At 40.6% G+C, this 16,921-nt stretch overlaps 1 pseudogene; it reads right to left on the reverse strand.

Moving 5' to 3' along the window:
- Positions 1–12,889: 12,889 nt before the first annotated feature.
- Positions 12,890–14,571, reverse strand: LOC138166618 (non-POU domain-containing octamer-binding protein pseudogene; annotated as a pseudogene).
- Positions 14,572–16,921: the final 2,350 nt, after the last annotated feature.

Here is a 16,921-nt window from a genome sequence, read left to right on the forward strand (position 1 = left end):
GTTGGAGACCAACTAACCATTGCCCAAGGGGGCAAGAAAGAGAGAGGCTTGTCCATTCGTCTAAGTGGTGAGTTTGAACTGAAGGCAGAAAACTATGTCTATGAGAATAAACTTAGGTTAAATCGTGTTGTCTTTTTACATTGGGAAGAACACCTCTCCTCAATTCCTTGAACTCCCTCTTCAAGGTTGAACTCTATTGTTGCCCTTCTTAACGAAATCTTTCATCCTCTAAAGTGAAAAAAAAATCTTTCTCCTGAAATTTCTCATAATATATTACCTGCATTTCTCTGTAGCACTTATCTATCTTTTACTGTAGTGGTGTGTGTGTGTATGTGTGTGTGTGTTTGTATGTCTCTCTGCTATTATATTTCAGCTTCTTCAGGTAAGAGCCTATGTGGCATATAATTGTTTTGAGGCTTTAGAAGGGTTTCAGTGGGTCAGAGTTACATAGAACTGAGGTGAGAGTGGGGGAGAGAAATGGTTTCTGGTTGCAAAACCTCCCTGAAATGAGTATAGGAGAGGAGGATCCCTGAAAGGGAAATTAGGCATGGTTGTTTCTTACTCTAAGTTGGAATCATATCCCGTTAGAATGATTTCATCCTGGTACCCTGATCCAGGGCTTGAAACCTCATGTTGTTTCCTGATTGACCAGTTATTACAAGATAGTGCCTGACTTGTAGTAGGTGCTTAATAAATGGTTATTTCATTTCCTAAGGTGAGAGGTAATGTGATTGATTACTTTCAGTCACACAATTAGCATCTGAGGCAAGATTTGATCACAGAATTTCCTAAATTCAAGCTTAATGTTCTCTTAACTTATAAAAATATAATTGTGCATAATATAAAATAAAGTATAATATGTGAATATATTATAGACATGTAAAACACATGAATAATAAACATAAACAAATAAAATATATAAATAATAGAATATATAATAATGCAATAATGTATGTAATATATAATATTAATGTACCTATAAAACACATAAATAATAAACAAAATAAATAGAAACATGTAAAACATAAATAATATAATATAATAATGTATATTACATATGAACATATCTAAAATATACAAACAATAAATAATATAATATATAACATAATAATATACTTACACATGATATAATATATAAGAATATATATGATCCATAAATATAATGCAAATATACATATAAAGTACATTAAAATATAAATATATAAAATATGCAAAGAATAAATATATGATACAATGATATATATAATAGATAAATATACATCTAAAATATACAAACAACAAATAACATAAATATGTAAATAATAGAATATATAATATATGATAATATACTAATATACCTATAATCTTATTTTTCTGTAATCTAATGACTGTGATTTAACTCCTGTGCCACCTAGTTCTTAGGGAAGGGACTTTTGGTCAGTTGCAAGTTGGATTAGATGACCACTAAGGGCCTTTTCACCTCTGAATTTCTGAGTTTCTGCAGTTTTATGAGTTTTCTCTTCAGAATGGCTACCCTTTCTAGAATAGCTATAGCCATTATTTGCAGGCTGATGACTGCAGAATGCTGTGGATTTGTTGCTAACCACCTACACTACCACAAATGAATCTTGGGAGAGATTAAGTTCCCCTTCAGTTCTCTGTAGGTTAGTCAGAGCTGTAAGCACTTTGAAAGAAGTCCCTTCGCTACCAATTACCATCACTCATAGCCCCAAATTGTACTTTTACATCTTTGTCTCAGGAGTTAAGCATTAGTTTTAAGTTTCCCTCACTGCCACTCATCTGAAGACTCTTTCTTGAGGTCAGCTATCCTTGCAATTATTTCCTTTTTCATTATTGCTACATATTGGGCTAAAAGGCATTTCAGATTTTCAAAGTAAAGATTTGTGAGTTCACTTGGATGAAATAAGAACCTTTGGCATCAATTCAATCCAAACATTTTGCTGATCCTTGGAACAACTTTGGTACCAAAAATGTTTAAGCTCTCTGGTTTTGCCTGGGAATTGAGGCTACCACCAAAAAAAAATACTATTCTTGGATGTTCTGCTGCTGGGCAAATGTTGTGGGATAAATGCCCCAGAGAACATCTTCTTGTCCCCATACATGCAAGGATAAGTATAGTTCTGACTACACCCTAGGGATGTGAGTCTAGATTGGGGTGGAATGCTCCTACAGTGGGGGAGGGGGAAGAGAACAAGCATTTTTTAAATGCCTATTATGTACCAGAGATAGATATAGAAATGTACAGATGGAGACATACAGGCAAAGAAAGAGACAAAGGGATAGATGAATAGAGATAGAGGCAGAGACAAAAAGTGAGCAAACAAGAGAACTAAACTTAGGAGAGAGAGACAGAGAGAGAGAGAGAGACAGAGAGAGAGAGACAGAGAGAGAGAGAGAGAGAGAGAGAGAGAGAGAGAGAGAGAAAGAGAGAGAGAGAGAGAGAGAGAGAGAGAGAGAGAGAGAGAGAGAGAGAGAGAGAGAGAGAGAGAGAGACAGAGACAGAGACAGAGAGAGAGACAGAGACAGAGAGAGAAAGACAGAGAGACAGAGACAGAGACAAAGAGACAAGAGAGAGAGACACAGACAGAGAGACAGAGACAGAGAGAGACAGAAAGAGAGAGAGAGGTTTCAAGATGTCTTGGGAGAGGGTACTACTGGGAGTCACGTAAAGGAAAGGTTGGGGTCAAACTGGATAATGTTTAGAAGGGAGGATGATGAGAGGATGTGAAATCATGGCAAAAGAAGTTCAGTTAAAGGAGCTGAGAATATTTAGCCTAGGGAAAGAACATGGTGGAGGGGACAAGTCATGATTGTTGCCTCAATATTTGAAGAATCATCATAGGAAAAATGGATTACACAGGGAGAGATTATAGGATAGAGGAAAGGGGCCAGGACTTGGAATTAGAACACTTGGGTTCAGATCCTGGCTCTGCTTGTTTACTACCTGTGTGACTTTTGAGGAAGCCATATTCTTTCTCCATGCCTCAGTTTCCTCCTCTATAAAATGAAAACATTGGACTAAATGGTCTCTCTGGTTTCTATGATCCTATGACTTAAGTGAACGTTGCAGGGAAGAAGATTTTTGGCTAAATAAAAGGGAATGATTAGGATTGTCCCAAAACCAAATGCACTGCCTCCGGAGGTAGTGAGTTACCCATAAATATAGATCTTCAAATAGGTGATAGGTGACCATTTCTGGGGGATATTATAGATGATGGAGTTACACTTACAGTGAAGGTTAGATGCCTTTGGGTTATCTTCCAATTCAACTGTATTATCTGTCATAGGATTATAGACAAGACCTTAGAGGCCTTCAATTCCAGCTCCTGTATTTTAGAAATTAGGAAACTGAGGCTGAGAAGTTAAATGATTTGCCCAGAGTCACACAGTTAGTATCTTAGGAAGTCTTTGACATGCTCTCTCCATTACAGCTGGCTGGTCAAGTGGATAGAATGTTAGGGTCGACCTGACTTTGGATCCTGCCTCAGATGCTTACTACCTCTTTGACCCTTTACTACTCTCAGCCTCAGTTTCTTCATTTGCCAAATGGGGGTGATAATTGCACATACCTTACAGGGTTGTTGTGAGAAGAAAATGTGATAACATATTTTTAAAAAGTATTTTGCAAGCCTTGAAATGCTGTACAAATGGTAGCCATGATTATGCTGGGTCATTTCTCTTTGATTCAACCTGAGCACATTTTTTCTCTCATAATCACAATTTGAACAAGTGATAGAAAGCAATTTTACTAAGTGCTGAGCTTAATCAGTTGGCCTCCACCTATGAATCTGGAGGGCTCCAATGAAATATTTAATCATGCTAAGTGCCAGAAATACTCTGATTCCCTAGGGGAGATGTTTCTTGTGAGGACTGGTGGGTGGGTGGCTTTCAGAATCATTTATTTGTACTGGGAAATGCATTGTCCTCTCTAGATCCCTACTGACGTGACCATACACAGGCTCTTCTTCTCAAAGGAAGTTGGTTCTTCTCATTAGCAAAATCAACAGTTCTATCCAGGAGGGGAAGAAATGATAGCTACTTGGAGCCAATGATTGAATTAGATCTTCTTGGTCAAAAGTCCAAGCATGTGGTCTGGTAGCTCAGCTGGTTGGAGCACTGATCGGATATAATTAAAATTCTTCAGTTATCCATTTAGCTCTCCCAATAAAAGCTAACTTATCAAGCACTTTACATAATTGCCTCCTTTGATCCTCATAGCACAGGCTAGTCTGGGTTATAAGGTAGAAAGATATTGAATCCTGTTCCAGTCATGTAGGAACCATGTGACCTTGGGCAAATCATTAAAGTTTTCTGTCTTTAATTTCATCACCTATAAAATGAGAGGTCTTTCCAGATCCAAATCTATGACCCTATATACCCCCATTTTGCAGATAAGGAAATGGAGTTTGAGAGAAATTTGGTTATATATCTATACATCTAATAAGTTTCTGAGGCAGGAATAGAACCCCATTCTCTTCTGATGCCAAGTCTATTACTCTTTCTGTTTTTGTTGCCATTTAGTCATTCTTTTGTTGTGACCAACTGTCTGTCACCCCATTTAGGGTTTTCTTGGCAAAGATACTGGAATGGTTTGCCATTTCCTTCTCCAGCTCATTTTAAAGATGAGTAAACTGAGGCAAGCAGGGTAAAGTGACTTGTCCAGTGACTTGTCCATACACCTAATCTGAGACCAGATTTGAACTAAGATCTTCCTGACTCCAAGCCTAGAGCTCTAGCCACTGCATTACACAGTAGAAAGATACTACATCACCAATAATTATTATTTGATTGATTGACTCTCACAATCACTTTATTTTGTGACCATGAGCATGTTAGTTAATCTTCCTAAGTCTCATTTTCATCATCTGTGAAGTAAGGGGATTCTAAATGACCTTCAAGGACCCTTCTCAGCTTGAGATCTATGATACTGTGATGAGAGATTCTATTTAACAAATATATATCCTCATCTACAAGGATGTTGTATGGCTCTGTTGATGGCTCATTGCCAACCCATCAGTACTACAGGGAAACCAAACCCATCACACTCCCTACTTATAGCAGGTCAGCACCACATTCAAGGAAGACTACCATATTATACAGGGGTGTGACTTTATTGAAATGGAATTGATTCCACAAATCACATGAAAATTAATCTCATTACTTAATAATCACAACTCACTAGATGGGGGACATAATAGCCAACTTGATGCTAGAAATTACTTATTTATATTGCAATTTGGGAGATAGGAGGATTTAGGTGAAAGCATAGTAAACCTAAACCAGGGGACCTGGATGATGGTGCTTTACTTTAATGCAATACACATGGACCAGTTTTTTTTATCTTTCTATCTTCAGGCTCAAAAATGATGATAACAATCACGTTTATATAATCTTTGAGGTTCTGAAGTATTTTGCATATATTTTCTCATGGGATACTTGCTATAAAATTAAATTATTATCTGTGAGTTGTTTGCTGATGCCAACAAATGCTTAAAAACAACATTACAGCTTTACAGTTTCTCAGAGTTTGAAAGAAGTTCAGAAGCCTTTTTATTGTCCCTGGAAAGTATTTTATTTGCAACATTACCAGTAAGTGGCCATCCAATCTTTGCTTCAAGGCTTTCTGTGAGAAGTAACCCATCATCTAGTTTCAAATGGCAATTCTGCTACTTACTTCCCATGTGACCTTGGACCAATTACATGCCCTGCATTTGCTCTTCTTTAAAATGACTTTCCAGTCATAAACCTATATTCCTATCTATACATATAAGTAAATACAAATAAGGAGGGTTTTTTTTGGTGGGGGGAGGGAGCAAGTGCTAACAACTGTGGTGATCTGGAAAGACCCCATGACTGAAGCATACATGTTCCCATAAGAGTAAGTGATAGAGTAGAACCTCTGTAAAGTCCCTTCTGGCTCTAAATTTCTGGTCTTTATCCAAGATAACCTGTTCCACTTTTGGACAGTTTATAAGGTTAGGAAGCTTTTTTCCTTAATATCAGTTTGAGACCCTTCACTAGGGTTGAGGAACCTGTGGCCTCAAGGCCACACATGGCCCTCTAGGTCTTCAAGCATGGCCCTTTAATGGAATCCAAACTTCAAAGGGCCATGCTTGAGGGCCTAGAGAGCTACATGTGGCCTTGAGGCCCCAAGTTTTCCACCCTTTTGACCTTCACCATTCATGGTGCCTTCATATGGACACTCTCATCTAATTAATATCCTGCCTAAAATCTGGCACCTAGGACTGAACACAATCATCCAGGCAGGGTCTTCCTAGATCACCGTATAGTGTTCTAGGCCTCTGGGTATTAGAACTGATAGATTTTGACAACCATATCATGTTGTTGACTCATTAATCATCAACACAATTATGTTTTTCTTCAGAACCACTCTTTGAGATAGGTAGGTATTAGGATTCCCATTCCCATTTTGCAGACGAGGAAACTGAGACTCACAGAGTAGTTTGCCCATGGTTATATAGCTACTAAGCCAATGAACTAGGGCAGGAAGGACTTGACAGAATAAGAAATGCATAAAATGATCTATACCACCACATTAAACAAATGAGCTAGGGGCGGCCAGGTAGCACAGTGAGTAAGAGCACCAACCCCAGAGTCAGGATGACCTGGGATTGAATCTGGGCTCAGACACTTAGCACCCACCCAGAAACACCTGGCCGTGTAACCTTGAGCAAGTTACTTAACCCCAATTGCTTAAAAAAAACCCCAAAAACCAAAAAACAAATGAGCTAGTAAATCTGGCAGCAAATATCAAGTCTTGTTCCCACTTTTTAATTAGCATGAGTTTCTGGTTAGGAAAAAAACCCAGAAAGGCAAATGTCTATGATAGTCTAATTAATGCACGGGGCTTCACAAGTGGAGTCCTAGGTGTCTTGGATTAGAATTTCTCGCTAATTCATTAGCATTTTCATACGTGTTTATAAAGTACTTGAGGCTGACTATTCTTCCTTCCATTCTCCTGGAAACCTGGTAACAAGGTCATTTAGCACACCCAGGCTCCAATCTGGAGTCCATGAAATTGTCTGATGTAAAGTTTACTCCTTTTGGAAACCACTGGGAAGTGGTCTAGATCTCAGATGAAGAAACTACAGAGAAGGAAATGGATTTTTGAGTACCAATCCATCTATAGCGAGGTTCTTAATGCGGAGTCTTTAAACTTAAATTTTTTTTGACAATTGATTTACAGTATAATTGGCTTACTTTGTAATTTTCTGCATTTTATTTTATTAATTTAAAGACATGATTCTGAGGAGGGGTTCATAGATTTCACTGCCAGAGGGGTCTGGGACACATGAAAAAGTTTAAGAACCCCAGTCTAGAGTGTGGGAAAAAAATGTCACTCAAAATATTAAAGGACAAAAAAGCTTAGGAAGATAAGGAAAGTTCTTCACAATGGCAGATAAAAGAAATAACTAAGAGGAGCTAAGCTTAAAATGGGAGGCAGAATTCATAAGAATAAAAGCACAAGTGGAAGATTTTCTTTTAGAATATCTATCAAGAGAACAGTGTATGGGAAGTAATTTCATTTCTTTTCACCAGATAGGAAGGACAGTGGGATATGAGAGAGACAGGGCATAGGGGAAAGAGAACTGATTTTGGAGTAATTAAATGCAAGTTTATTTTTTGTTGAAAATATCTGTCACAATCATAACCTTTGCTTCCATTATTAGGTCCTCATCCTACTTCAGTCCCTCGGTGCCTCTCAACTGGACTCCCTCAATTCTCCCCTAATTGCACTCTCTACTTCTAGTCTCTTCATTCTCTGGACCATCCTCTCTACACAGCTGCCAAATTACTATCCCACAGACCAAGTTTTATCACATCACTCCCCTTGATCAATGGCTCATGGGGAACTTCAGGGACCCCCTATGGCCTCTATGATAAAATGCACATCTGTCTGGTACTTAAGAGCTTTCACAATCTGGCTCCAGCCTCAGTTGCTGGACTCATTACACATTATTCCCCATTCACACACTACTTTCCAGGCAAAATGGTTTTCTGTTTCCCAGTTGTGGTATCTCATCCCCCACTACTGTACCCTAGCATGATCTCTTCCCTATTCCTAGAATTCTTCCCTTCTCACCTCTTTCTCTCGAGATCCATCATTCCTTTCACAGCTCAGCTTATATCACTTCCTACATGAAGATTTTTCTTGATTATAACCCTTACCTCTGACCTTATGAATGATTTCTCTTCCTCTGACTTTGTATATTGCTATTGTTCAGTTATTTCAGTTGTGTCTGACTCTATGACCCCATTTGGGGGTTTCTTGGCAGATACTGGAGTGGTTGTCAATTTCCTTCTACAGACTGTTTTACAGATGAGGAAACTGAGGCAAACAGGGTTAAGTGACTTGCCCAGGGTCACTTGGATGGTAAATGTCTGAGGTCAGATTTGAACTGAGGAAGAGAAGTCCTTACTTCAGACTTGGCACTCTATCTACTGCACCATCTATTTACTACTGTATCCGACATATATCTACACTAGATTGTAAGCTGCAGGAAAGTGGAGTCTACTTTATTTTTGTCTTTATATGTCCAGTGCCTATCATAATGCTTAGAGGTATTTCATAAATACTTTAAAATTTAATTGAATACAACTGATGAGAATACCATCTGTCTTCCATTCATAGACTACTCTGGGGTCTTTCTTTCTTCCCTCTTCTTCCTGAGATGACTTTGGTGAATAGTAGCAGCTTAAAGATACAGTACTTTAGAAGCAGCAGAAAGCAGCTTTCTGTTACTCTATAATTCAGCCAGACTAGTCTTCCTGTCATTCTGAATACATGTAGTATTGTTTACCTTCCAAACTTTCTGTCCTATGCCTTAAATGCATTCCCAACTCACCCATTTCTATCAGAACTCTACTCAAGGGGCAGCTAGGTGGTTCTGTGAATAGAGCACCAGCCTCGGAGTCAGGAGGACCTGAGTTCAAATCCAGCCTCAGACACTTAACATTTACTAGCTGTGTGACTTTGGGCACATTACTTAACCTCAATTACCCTGCCTTCTTCCCTCCAAAAAGACAAAAAAATCCCCCTCTACTCAAGCACCATTTTTTTTTTCTATAGCAAGCATGTCTGTCTTCCTTATTTGCCAGTACATTCCCTTCAAAATATTTGTCTTGTTTTTCTTTCATATGTACTCATGTACATGCTGATTTTGAGAGACAATGTTGTATAGTGGATAGAAAGTTGGTAGTAAAGCCAGAAAGATCTGGGTTTAAGTCTCATCTCTGACCCATATTGATTGTGTGAACCAAGACAAGTTACTGAACTAAGCAGCTCTCTAAGACTATGTTACAAAGAAGGTAGTGGCTTGTCTTGGTTGAGAGTTAGACACTCCATACCAGTGAAATCCCAGGCATAGTAGCTACTACTTATTTACTCATACATTGTCTCCTCTGATATAATGTAAGTTTTTTCAGGATGGGACTCTTCCAAGTTCTTTTAGTATGCTCAGTGTCCACTTATTTAGGCAGCTAAGTGGGGCAATGGACTTGAAATCAGGAACATCTGAGTTCAAATCTAGTTTCAAACACTTATTGTTTGTAACCCTGGGTAGGTCTCTTAGTTTCTGTATGTTTTAGTTTCCTCATCTGTAAAATGGTTATAATAATGACATCCACCTCTTAAGATTATTGTGAGGATAAATTGAGATTTTTTTTTAAGGAATTGGGGTTAAGTAACTTGCTCAAGGTTACACAGCCAATTATTTCTGGGTTTGGTGCTCAGTATCAGAGCCTGGATTCAATCCCAGGTCATCCAGACTCTGGGGCTGGCACTCTTACTCACTGTGCCACCTGGCCACTCCTAAGCAATTGGGGTTGAGTAACTTGCTCAAGGTTACATGGCCAGGTGTTTCTGGGTGGGTGCTAAGTGTCTGAGCCCGGATTCGATCCCAGGTCATCCTGACTCTGGGGCCGGTGCTCTTACTCGCTCTGCTACCTGGCCGCCCCATAAATTGAGATATTGATAAAGTGCTTTTCAGACCTTAAAATACTTTATAAATGATGATGTTGATAATGATAATGCTTATTATTATTAACAACTGCTTCTTGATTTATGAATTGGTAATTAATACAGGGAGTCCATAGTCATATGTAATTGGAATAAAAATCTCAAGTTCAAGTCAAGGAAGACAAAAAAAAAACAAATGAGGATCACTTGGGATACTTTTTTAGCTGCTGTCTGGAGCCCTGTGCTTTCTCTTACCCACCTCTGATGATCCCCTGTCCTGTGGTGAAAGGTCTGGGAATTGCCCTTGCATGGGTGAATCTGGCTTTGCTCTTCTCGAATCTCAGGTTTGTGCTGGTGCAGCCCCTCATTCCACATTTCTTCTGCCCAATGTGCACCTTCCTGGACTGAGAATCTGCCATGCTCTGTCTCCCATGGATTCTGCCACTCTAATATCCATTCAGATTCACTTTTTAGAGGTTACTGAAAGAATTCATGGAGGAGTTCAGTTAAGTTCCTGCTTTCACTATGCCATCTTGGCTCCACCTCCTCTTATTTGATTTTTAAAGTCCTTTTAAAGTTCTTACAAGAACTCTTTTTGTGTTTGGGACCATTTGATATTTCTCATTGAAAAAGGAGCATTTTTTTTTTAGCTCCATTATGTTCCTTTGAATACGAACCTAGATCTTCTGTATCCCTATAGTAACTATGGTTGCATGCTTTCTCCTTTGCTTACTCATTTTTATTTATATATTTAGTTTTTAACAGCTATTAGAGTGATCAAGTTGTAGTCCTGAGATATGGGGAATGACACCCCAGCCTCAGGTCCTTCTTACTCTTATTTTTCAAGGTCTGTCTCAGTGTTCAACCTTGGGCTCTCCTTTCTACTCCTAAGTCACAGTTAGGTCACACTGTTCCACAAATGATCTTGCTCCCTGCAGTTTCTCCTGTGGCTACAAACTCTAGATGTCCTCTCTTCCTAGGAACTAAAACCAGGGACTCTGCTCTCCTGCAAGTGCCTGCAGCCAGCAGGGAGTCCCTCACTACTGCACTCATCAGGTATGTTCTAGCTCCCTCCCTGCATCCACAGTCCAGTATATTTCTGGTCAGCAGAGTTGTTCAGCCATCAGACCCCCACACTGTCTGTGAGATGAAAGTTTCTAAGGTTGAGGCTGCCTCTCAGCCCAGCTGCCCCAGGGTTTGTTGTTTGTTGATTTTACAGAATAGGCCTGGAGGTGTTGGCATTTCATTCAGGACTACTAAGAAAGACTTTCTAGCTGCTTAAGACCTGAGGCAGTTAGGTGGTGCCACTGGGCCTGGAGTCAGAAAGATCTGCTTTCAGATTTAACCTCAGATTACAATAGGGTTGTTGGGAAAATCAAAGCATTTTGCACAGTGCCTGTCACAAAGTAGGTTATATATAAATGCTTATTCCCTTTCCCCCCTCTCCTCATTAAAGCCAATAAATGCATTACCTATCTATTGACTGACTGCTCTAAAGACTGCTTTATGTCTGTGCTCTGCTCAGGACTGGGGCATACACAGGACATTAACTGCATCTAGACCAGTAGCATTAATAGCTGATGGGGGGGGGGGGGGGATTCTTCCAAGGGTCTCTATTTGTTTGTCGGCTAAGAGAGCTGGTGGATCAGTCTACAGAGAAATGTTAATGGTATGTCTTCCTAGCTTGGGCCACTCTTTTTGAAGACTTTTCTAGACTGGTGCATAAGACTTTTACTTCTTAACTCATCACTTGACAACCTAAGGTTATGGGAAGTCATTTGCACTGGAATGACTCTTATTCATCTTTGTAACACCCAATGCCTAACATAACCCTTCCCAAATCACTGCTCAATAAACGTTTGCTGAATAAATAAGTCTAAGTTCCTACAATGACATAAATAAATACCCCTGTATTAATCACTGTTCTTATTTGCTCCAGGAAACGGTGGTTGTTGTTGTTTTTTGTTTTGTTTTTGTAAGAAGAGCTGTCCTAAAGCCAGACCAAGAAATATTTGTGGTAAAAAGGAAAGAACACTAACCCTTGGAGTCCCTCAGAATCAGAGTTCAAATACCAGATATGTCACTTGCTCCCCTGTGTGATGTTAGGCAAGCCAATTAACCACTCTGGGTCTCAGTTCCCTCTTCTGCGAAATCAGGGGGTTGGATCACATGATCAACAAAGTCCTCTGTATCCCTGAAGTCCTACATTCTATGGGCAGAAATTGTCTCTAGTGGTTTGGGTAAGTGAGAGATGGCATATTAAAAAACACACACACACAACACCTGGGATTTTGAAAATTTAACCAATCATTATTTATTTTTAAAGGCTTAAAATCTGTTTTTAATAATAATGTTGCTGCTGCATTCCTGTCTCATTTCTCAAACTCCAGACTGTGAGAGGGCCTGATATCACCAACAGCAGTGGAAGCTGCACAGCACAGCTCCAGAAGACAGGCAAGCCATGAGAGCTCCGGGCATGGCCAAGAGAACACCAGCATCCAGCAACCCCTGCCCCTAAGCTCGAACTTGGTGTTAACAATGACACAGCAGCGCCTCCCAGGGGGAGGCAAAGCTCCTCCATTCTGGGCTGCCCCCTCCCCATCCAAGAAACAGAAGATAAAACAAAAACAAAACCAATAATGGAAACCTAAAAGCAGATAACAAAACCTTCTTCTCAGGACATAAAAGGAACACTGGGTTGGGAAAAGATAAGAGGTCTTCTCCTGGTATTGTTGCCTGAACTTCCTGGACACACCTGAGGTCCTAACCAGAAAGGAAATGGGGGTAAGGATTGTGTCTAAGTCAATGAGGGAGCAGTGAGGGGACAAAGGTGGAATGGTCAAGAAAAACAGGGACAGAGCCGGGTCTGCTTGTGCCACGGCCTCCCCCACCCCCTCTGTAGCCATCGCATTGAACTTTGAGGAATGCACCACATAGAACTGCTTCACTAAATGCCCCTCCCTAACCCCTCTCTGCCCTCAGCAAATTGCCTACCTAGAGTAGTTCAAGTGGGGAGGCCTAACTAGTAGGAGGAGCGGAGCCCCAACAGCCCTCTAAGGTAGAATCCTGGCTAGTTCAAAAAGGGTCTTTGTTTGCAGGGTCAGGGGAAACTCGACACTGTAACTCTATTAGTATCTGCGACGTTTGTTTGGGCCAAAGTCCCCTCCAGGAGTTCCTCAGTTGAATGCAGGAGGGTTTCCACCCATTGCCCCAAGTCCTTCCATTGTACCACCCTGGCCAAAGCGGTCACTGGGTGGTGGGGTCATTCCCATGGTTCCACATCATTGGACCAGGCCCTGGAGCACTTGGGGCACCAGCTGGCAGGTTAGCACCTCCCAGGGATCCTCTGCTGTTTATGCCCATAGCACCTCCTATACCCATTTGGCCTATTGGCATCTCCTGCTCTCTCGCATCAGGAAAGTTTCCTTCGAAGCCCTCCAGCTGCCGTCGCATCATTTCTTGCTGCTGCCGTCTCATCTCCTCCTCACGCCTCCTCCGCCTGTGTTCCTCCTCCTGCCTGAGCTCCATTTGCTTGCGATTCTGCACCTCCTAATTATGCAGCTCCTCCATCCTTCGAAGCTCTTCCTGGCGTCTCATCAAGTCCTGCCTCATCAACATGACCTGGTACTCATGGCAAGCGGCCTCCATTTCCATCTCCAGCTTCTCCTTGGCTTCCTTGATGTTTCCATCTACTTGGTCCTGCTGCTGCTTCTCCATCTCAATCAGTGCCTTCCGGCGCATGGCGTACTCATATTCAAAGGAGCCAGGCTGGGCAAATCACGGGGGCTGCTCTCGTTCCTTGAGAAATTGTTGGTTCTTGATGACCAGCTTCTCTGGCAGCCCTTCTTCATCATCTAGTTGGTCCATCGGTTCCATGGTCACTAGCCTAGGAAATGTGTTCAGAAGAAAGGACCCTTCACTGCATCTGTACAGAGCTTTCCGGGCATCTGGCTTCCCTGAGAATTCCACAATACCTTCCCCTGAAGGCCTCCCTCGATCATCCACAATAACTACAGCCCTCTCCACCTGGCCAAAGACAGAGAAAACCTCCTCCAGCAGTTCATTGGACACGAACTGAGGCAGGTTCCTAACTGTCAGGGATACGCTATGCCAGGCAATGCGCACTCCCAACTGCTTTCTACGTAAAGGCATGTTGTCCAGCTCCACTTTAGCAATCTTGGCCTAGGGTTAGGGTTTCCAAGACGGTGAAACCAAAGCTTTTGTCCTTGTGAATGAACACCTCGCCTGCCTTTCCATATTTCTCAAACAATTCCTCATTTCTTCTTCAGTGATGTCAGGAGGGAGATTGCCCACAAAGAGGCGGCTGCGCTTGAGTGAAAGTCTTCTCTCCTGGCTTCCGAAAATTCTTCAGATCAATAGTCAGGCCTTCATGCTGGCTGTTGGCCTGCTGCCCATTTGCAGGTATTGGTGGTGGTGGCTGCTGCTGGTGCTGGTGTTGGTGCTGCTGCTTCCTTGGAGTATGGTTCTGTTTATCTAGGTTAAAGCCTTTGTTGCTCTGCATTTTTGCACGCTGATGCAAAGCCGTCTCTCCCCAGAGTAGCAGCAGCGTTCCACTGCCTCTAGCACCTCAAGAAAAGTTAAGCAATCATTAATTGATGATTAATTAAATTAATTAAATTAAATTAATTAATTAAAATGCTATTTGTACAAAAATATTTATAGCAGCTCTTTTTGTGGTGGCAAAGAATTAGAAATCAAAGGGATGCCATCAATTGGGGAATGGCTGAACAAGCTGTGGTGTATGAGTGTAATGGAATATTATTGTGCTATAAGAAATGACAAGCAGGATGATTTCAGAAAAACCTGGAAAAACTTACATGAATTCATGCAAAGTGAAATGAACAGAGCCAGGAGAATGTTGTACACAGTAACAGCAATATTGTGCAATAAAGAATTGTGAATTACTTAGCCATTCTAAGCAACACAATGATCCAAGCCAATTCCAAAGGACTAATGATGAAGCATACTATCTGACTACAGAGAAAGAACTGATATTATTTGAATACAGACTGAAATACGCTATTTTGCACTTTTTTTCTTCTATTCAAGTCTATTTGTACAAAATGACTACAGTGGAAATGTTTTATATGATTGCATATGTATAACCTATATCTGATTGCTTACTGTCTCAGGGAGTAGGGACAGTAGGGAAGGATGGAGGGAAAGATAGAATTTGGAACTCAAAACTCAATTAAAAACCCAAATGTTAAAACAATCATTTTAACATGTAATTGAGTAAAAATTATACATTAAATTAGTTATGAATGAAGGGGCAACTGGATGCTGCAGTAGATAGAGTGCAGGGCCTGTAGTCAAGAAGACCCAAGTTCAAATTCATCCTCAGAAACTTCCTAGCTATGTGACCCTGGGCAATTCACTTAACCTTTGTATCTGTTTCCTCATTTATAAAATGAACTGGAGAAGGAAGTGGCAAACTATTACAGTATCTTTGCCAAGAAAACCCCAAATGGAGTCACAAAGAGTCAGGTATGACTGAAATGACTAAACAACAACAAAATTATGATGATGGGTGCTGTGGGGTTATACAAGAATATCATGAGTTCCTTGCCTTCTAGGGCTTAAGAGTCTAGGGGGAGGCATGTGATGCTTTGACACCTGAATGGATCTGTGATCTCATCCATCTAGATGCTCCTGTCACTGTGGCAGATCACAACCCCTCCAAGCTTTTCTTCTCATCCCCTGCAACATTATTATTACATATTATATTATTCATATATGTATATTATTCATCTCTTCCACATAATCCTCCCTAAGGAGTTCTATACAACATGGCAGTGGCAGTGGCCTTCCTGGCCTTTTGCTAGATCTCCTGATATTGTGTGGACATTCATGGATAATCCTTAGATTATTTCTTTCTCTTCTGACATGACCAGTCTACCTCCCTTTCTGGTCATACTTGATATACCCACAAAAAGGTATTTTTTCTAATACAAGGTAATTTTTGGTAAGTTTCAAGTGAGTGGAACAGACAAGAATCAGACTTTGAAACAGGTGTGGGATTCAACCAGTGGAAGGGAACAAGGAAGAAATGAGTTGACTGTTATAACAGGGAAATACTAGCAAAGGTAAATAGATGAAAGGAAGACTGGTATGCTAGGTTTAGAGTTAAGAAGGCCTCAGTTTAAATCCCTCCTTAGATATTTGCTACCTCATTATAGCATAGATTTAGAGCAGGCAGGGCCCCTGGAGTAATACTAATAGGTAGCATTTATATAGCACAATAAGGTTTACAAAGTATTTTATATGTTATCTTTGATCCTCATCATAATTCTGAGATTATATAATTCTGTAAAGGAAGTTACAGATCATTAAGACCTACTCTTTGCTGCTCAGTAAATTTAGCTGCCTTTCCCAAGGTTCTTTTTTTTTTTTTTTTGCCTTTTGGAGGGCAGTTGGGGTTAAGTAACTTGCCCAAGGTTAAATGGCTAGTTTTTTTTTGTGTGGGTGTTAAGTGTCTGAGGCCGAAACTGAACTCAGATCCTCCTGACTCCGGGGCTGGCGCTTTACTCACTGAACCACCTAGCCGCCCCCTCCCAAGGTTCTTAATGATTCTGTCAGCCATATCAAGATAATACAATATTGTGGGGATTTCTAAGCTCATGGAAGGTGTGCTCTAATTGTGAGCTAGGTACTATTATTATCCTAATTTTAAAGATGGGGAAATTGAGTCCTTGAGAGGGTAAGCAAGCTGTTCAGGTTCACAGAGATACTGAAGCAGAATTCAAACTCAGGTCTTCTTCTTGACTATAGGTCCCAAACTCAATCTATCAAGACAACCAGCTTCCTGTAACATCAGATGTCACACAACCCAACCCTTTGACTTTACAGATGATGAAATGGAAACTTAGAGACTAAATTAGGTGCCTAGCTCAGGGTCACATCAGCAGTAGGTACTGAGGC

The sequence above is a fragment of the Petaurus breviceps genome, unplaced genomic scaffold (assembly GCF_028583685.1).
Source record: "Petaurus breviceps papuanus isolate PSGF00001 unplaced genomic scaffold, PetGlider_PUasm1.0 225, whole genome shotgun sequence".
NCBI lineage: Eukaryota > Metazoa > Chordata > Mammalia > Diprotodontia > Petauridae > Petaurus > Petaurus breviceps.